We start from the raw sequence: 7,090 nt of genomic DNA on the forward strand, positions 1-7,090 counted from the left end.
AGAGGGAAGAAGGGGAACTTCAAGAAGAAAAGCAAGCAAGTTGCTGCTCAAGTGAAGAAGCCCAAGTCTGGTCGTAAGCCTGAGACTTAGTGTTTCTACTGCAAAGGGACTGGTCACTGGAAGCAGAACTACCCCAAGTGATTGGCAGATAAGAAGGATGGCAAAGTGAACATAATTATATTTGATATACATGTTATTGATGTGTACTTTACTAGTGTTTATAGCAACCCCTCAGTATTTGATATTAGTTCAGTTGCTAAGATTAGTAACTCGAAACGGGAGTTGCAAAATAAACAGAGACTAGTTAAGGGTGAAGTGACGATGTGTGTTGGAAGTGGTTCCAAGATTGATATGATCATCATCGCACACTCCCTATACTTTCGGGATTAGTGTTGAACCTGAATAAGTGTTATTTGGTGTTTGCGTTAAGCATGAATATGATTTGATCATGTTTATTGTAATACGGTTATTCATTTAAGTAAGAGAATAAATTGTTGTTCTGTTTACATGAATAAAACCTTATATGGTTACACACCCAATGAAAATAGTTCGTTGGATCTCGATCGTAGTGATACACATAATCATAATATTGAAACCAAAAGATGCAAAGTTAATAATGATAGTGCAACTTATTTGTAGCACTGCCGTTTAGGTCATATTGGTGTAAAGCGCATGAAGAAACTCCATGCTGATGGGTTTTTGGAATCACTTGATTATGAATCACTTGATGCTTGCGAACCATGCCTCATGGGCAAGATGACTAAGACTCCATTCTCCGGAGCGAGCAACTGACTTATTGGAAATAATACATACTGATGTATGCGGTCCGATGAGTGTTAAGGCTCACGGCAAGTATCATTATTTTCTGAACTTCACAGATGATTTGAGCAGATATGGGTATATCTACTTGATGAAACATAAGTCTGAAACATTTGAAAAGTTCAAAGAATTTCAGAGTGAAGTGGAAAATCATCGTGACAAGAAAATAAAGTTTCTATGATCTGATCGCGGAGACAAATATTTGAGTTACGAGTTTTCAATTAAAACAATGTGGAATAGTTTCACAAACTCATGCCACATGGAACACCACAGCATAATGGTGTGTCTGAACGTCATAACCGTACTTTATTGGATATAGTGCAATCTATGATGTCTCTTACCGATCTACCACTATCGTTTTGGGGTTATGCATTAGAGACAGCTGCATTCACGTTAAAAGGGCACCATCTAAATCTGTTGAGATGACACCGTATGAACTATGGTTTGGCAAGAAACCAAAGTTGTCGTTTCTTAAAGTTTGGGGTTGCAATGCTTATGTGAAAAAGTTTCATCCTGATAAGCTCAAACCCAAATCGGAAAGGTGTGTCTTCATAGGATACCCAAAAAGTTATTGTTGGGTACACCTTCTATCACAGATCCAAAGGCAAGACATTCGTTGCTAAGAATGGATCCTTTCTAGAGAAGGAGGTTCTCTCGAAAGAAGTGAGTGGGAGGAAAGTAGAACTTGATAAGGTAGTTGTACCTTCTCCCTTATTGGAAAGTAGTTCATCACAGAAATCTGTTCCTGTGACTACTACACCAATTAGTGAGGAAGCTAATGATGATGATCATGTAACTTCAGATCAAGTTACTACCGAATCTCATAGGTAAACCAGAGTGAGATCCGCACCAGAGTGGTACGGTAATCCTGTTCTGGAGGTCATGCTACTTGACCATGACGAACCTAAGAACTATGAAGAAGCGATGGTGAGCCCAGATTCCGCAAAATGGCTTGAGGCCATGAAATCTGAGATGGGATCCATGTATGAGAACAAAGTATGGACTTTGGTTGACTTGCCCGATGATCGGCAAGCAATTGAGAATAAATGGATCTTCAAGAGGAAGACGGACGCTGATAGTAGTGTTACTATCTACAAAGCTAGAATTGTCGCAAAAGGTTTTCGACAAGTTCAAGGTGTTGACTACGATGAGATTTTCTCACTCGTATATATGCTTAAGTCTGTCCGAATCATGTTAGCAATTGCCGCATTTTATGAAATCTGGCAAATGGATAAACAAAACTGCATTCCTTAATGGATTTCTTAAAGAAGAGTTGTATATGATGCAACCAGAAGGTTTTGTCAATCCTAAAGGTGTTAACAAAATATGCAAGCTCCAACAATCCATCTATGGACTGGTGCAAGCATCTCGGAGTTGGAATATACGCTTTGATAAGTTGATCAAAGCATATGGTTTTATACAGACTTACGGTGAAGCCTGTATTTACAAGAAAGTGAGTGGGAGCACTACAACATTTCTGATAAGTATATGTGAACAACATATTGTTGATCGGAAATAATGTATAATTTTCTGGAAAGCATAAAGGAATATTTGAAAGGAGTTTTTCAAAGAAAGACCACAGTAAAGCTGCTTACATATTGAGCATCAAGATCTATAGAGATAGATCAAGACGCTTGATAAGTTTTTTCAATGAGTACATACCTTGACAAGATTTTGAAGTAGTTCAAAATGGAACAGTCAAAGAAAGAGTTCTTGTCTGTGTTACAAGGTGTGAAATTGAGTAAGACTCAAAACCCGACCACGACAGAAGATAGAAAGAGAATGAAAGTCATTCCCTATGCCTCAGCCATAGATTCTATAAAGTATGCCATGCTATGTACCAGATCTATTGTATACCCTACACTAATTTTGGCAAGGTAGTACAATAGTGATCTAGGAGTAGATCACTGGACAGCGGTCAAAATTATCCTTAGTGGAATAAGGATATGTTTCTCGATTATGGAGGTGACAAAAAGGTTCGTCGTAAAGGGTTACATCGATGCAAGTTTTGACACTAATCCAGATGACTCTAAGTCTCAATCTGGATACATGTTGAAAGTGGGCGCAATTAGCTAGAGTAGCTCTGTGCAGAGCATTGTTGACATAGAAATTTGCAAAATACATACGGATCTGAATGTGGCAGTCCCGTTGACTAAACTTCTCCCACAAGCAAAACATGATCACACCTTAGTACTCTTTGGGTGTTAATCGCATAGCGATGTGAACTAGATTACTGAATCTAGTAAACCTTTTGGGTGTTGGTCACATGAAGATGTGAACTAATCACATAAAGATGTGAACTATTAGTGTTAAATCACATGGTGATGTGAACTATATTATTGACTCTAGTGCAAGTGGGAGACTGAAGGAAATATAACCTAGAGGCAATAATAAAGTTATTATTTATTTCCTTATATCATGATAAATGTTTATTATTCATGCTAGAATTGTATTAACCGGAAACATAATACATGTGTGAATACATAGACAAACAGAGTGTCACTAGTATGCCTCTACTTGACTAGCTCGTTAATCAAAGATGGTTATGTTTCCTAACCATGGACAAAGAGTTGTTATTTGATTAACGGGATCACATCATTAGGTGAATGATCTGATTGACATGACCCATTCCATTAGCTTAGCACCCGATCGTTTAGTATGTTGCTATTGCTTTCTTCATGACTTATACATGTTCCTATGACTATGAGATTATGCAACTCCCGTTTGCCGGAGGAACACTTTCTGTGCTACCAAACGTCACAACGTAACTGGGTGATTATAAAGGTGCTCTACAGGTGTCTCCAAAGGTACATGTTGGGTTGGCGTATTTTGAGATTAGGATTTGTCACTCCGATTGTCGGAGAGGTATCTCTGGGCCCTCTCGGTAATGCACATCACATAAAGCCTTGCAAGCATTGCAACTAATGAGTTAGTTGTGAGATGATGTATTACAGAACGAGTAAAGAGACTTGCCGGTAACGAGATTGAACTAGGTATTGAGATACCGACGATCGAATCTCGGGCAAGTAACATACCGATGACAAAGGGAACAACGTATGTTGTTATGCGGTCTGACCGATAAAAGATCTTCGTAGAATATGTAGGAGCCAATATGAACATCCAGGTTCCGCTATTGGTTATTGACCAGAGACGTGTCTCGGTCATGTCTACATTGTTCTCGAACCCGTAGGGTCCGCACGCTTAAGGTTACGATGACAGTTATATTACGAGTTTATGCATTTTGATTCACCGAAGTTTGTTCAGAGTCCCGGATGTGATCATGGACATGACGAGGAGTCTCGAAATGGTCGAGACATAAAGATTGATATATTGGAAGCCTATATTTGGATATCGGAAGTGTTCCGGGTGAAATCGGGATTTTACCGGAGTGCCGGGAGGTTACCGGAACCCCCTGGGAGGTATATGGGCCTTAGTGGGCCTTAGTGGAAGAAGAGTAGAGGCGGCCAGGGCTGGGCCGCGCGCCCGTCCACCCCTAGTCCGAATAGGACAAGGAGAGAGGGGGCCGGCGCCCCCCTCCTTCTCTCTCTCTCTTTTCCCACCTCACGAATCCTATTCCAACTAGGAAAAGGGGGGAGTCCTACTCCCGGAGGGAGTAGGACTCCTCCTGGCGCGCCCTATGATGGCCGTCCGGCCTCCCCCTCTTGAACCTTTATATACGGAGGCAGGGGCACCCCATAGAGACACAAGTTGATCCACGTGATCATATTCTTAGCCGTGTGCGGTGCCCCCTTCCACGATAGTCCTCGATAATATTGTAGCGGTGCTTAGGCGAAGCCCTGCGACAGTAGTACATCAAGTTCGTCACCACGCCGTCGTGCTGGCGGAACTCTTCCCTGACACTTTGCTGGATCGGAGTCCGGGGATCGTCATCGAGCTGAACGTGTGCCAAGAACTCGAAGGTGCTGAGTAACGGTGCTTGGATCGGTCGAACCGTGAAGACGTACGACTACATCAACCATGTTGTGCTAACGCTTCCGTTGTCGGTCTACAAGGGTACGTAGATCACACTCTCCCCTCTCGTTGCTATGCATCACCATGATCTTGCGTGTGCGTAGGAAATTTTTTGAAATTACTATGTTCCCCAACAATTTGTTCAAGTACCATCTGCAGCACCAGAAGCACCTGCGGCGGCGCCATCTGCTCAAGTACCACCTGCAGCACCAGAAGCACCTGCGGCGGTGCCATCGGCTCAAGTACCATCTGCAGCATCAGAAGCACCTCCGGCGGCGCCATCGGCTCAAGTACCACCTGCAGCACCAGCTACTGGCCCTGTCGCCGTTCTAGGGCTCGCATCTCCTGTTGATGCTGGCTCGAAGGGCAAGGCAGTGGTGAAAGTTACCAAGGCGCAACCGGTTGCTTGGGCTCCGCCACCCAACTCTGGTAAGTGAAGACCTTGTGTCTTCGCTTTTATGCAGTGAGAGTGATGGATTGAGATATGTCAGCATACATCGTATTGTTTGTGCCTTGGTGTGCTCTTTTTATTTATGTGTTTGGAACTTGCTATCATTCCGTGTGTATGGATGAATGTAATACTGCTTTCTATGCTTTTGTGTGATGTAGTTGAACACATGTGCTTTCAGTACCCGGAATATATAATTCTGTTGTGCCCGCTACAATTTTTTGTGCGATGCTAGCATAGACGATAACCCCATCCTCTTTCCCCCCTGGTAACTTTGTCAGTTCCGAAAGTTGATGTTATCCGTTACTGACTTTTAGTAGGCGCGTGATACGTACATCTCCTATCATTGCCTATTTATTTTCCTTAATCGATTGTCATGCTTACAAAACAATACTGCACTTTTAGTAGCAGGTGTGTACTCTTATTCTGATAAGTCTATATGACACTATTTTGGTAACTCAAATGTTCAAATCCTGACAATTTATGAACCATTGACACCATAACTCCAGCCACATATGCATTCTTTACCAATTATGGGCTATACAATTCTTTTTGGTCTTCTTTTTACATGTTATGATGATTTGTTGATATCACAGTTGTTCCTCGTTGTGCACCAGTGATATCTAATTTGTTCCTTAAAAGGCCCATACATGTGTGCTGGTAATCCACATTGAAATTACTTGGTACCTTCTATATTGTGTTCCTGATAACTTTGTGTATCTTGTCTCAATTTTCAATACTTGTTTTTTTGCAACAATTTATCTTGTTTATCACTACTTTTCATGTCCTCATCGCTCTTTTTTTATTTAAGTAACACCGGAAGCTGGTCGTGTGCAAGTGTATGATGTTGAGATTGACGATGATGAGGTTCTCATGTGGTGGGAAGAATTTGAGCATGACAATCCAGCATTAAAAGGGAAATCTAATGTTCAAATAGGTGATTTCTTTTTCTGCTCCATGAACATTGCAACCCTTGCACAAACCCCTTTCTTTGTTTTCCAACTATGGACCACCACTTGATAATCAAAACATGTGGCAGTTGATAAGCTTTGACCCATCACTTGATAATTCCTTGCCCCATCTGCTGATAACTCATGCGTTTCATTTGTTTTTTTTTGACTTTTTGTTTTAGTCATGTGCTTGTTACATTATACAGCTTAGTTATGTTTTTCTGTTTTTACCAGACAACCCTCAAAGTCCAACATTTGTTACACCAGAGTTACCACCTCGCACAGAGCATTTAGTACGCAGTTCAACCCCTAAATCCTTTATTCGGAAAGTTAGGGTCACCCACCCGTCCAAATACCTGCTCCCGCCTTTTGCCACCCTCACACCGAGCGAGGAGGAAGAGTATGTTTACAATGAAGTTATCAAGCATACTACTAATTCCAACTCTAAGATTAAAGAGTATGTTTCCATCCTTTTTCTCATTTTTTAAACATAAATCATTACTTGTGTGCCATTTTTTGAAATGTATTTTTTTAAATCTTTTGTTTTGTTTTTTGTAGTGTTAGGGTTATCGACATTGATGGTAGGTGGGTCACCCTCGGTGAGCTTGCCGATTGTGTGAAGGGAGTTGGGAAACTATCAACCAGCATTGCCGAGTTACATGTTCGCATTCTCCAGTATAAGGAAACGCCAAACAAGCTCATCTTCCCTTGGCTTCTATCTGTGTATCTGTCGATAGGAGACTTCAAATCCAAGTGTGTATTGAAGTATTTTCGACGGAACAAGTCTTACATTCTTAGTCACCAGGATCAGGTATGTTATGTTTGCTGGATCTGGTAACTTTACAGTTAGTGTCTTGGTAACTTCCTGTTAATATCATGTAACTTACTGTTATCTAGGGAT

Source organism: Triticum dicoccoides, chromosome 4A (assembly GCF_002162155.2).
Source record: "Triticum dicoccoides isolate Atlit2015 ecotype Zavitan chromosome 4A, WEW_v2.0, whole genome shotgun sequence".
Lineage (NCBI taxonomy): Eukaryota > Viridiplantae > Streptophyta > Magnoliopsida > Poales > Poaceae > Triticum > Triticum dicoccoides.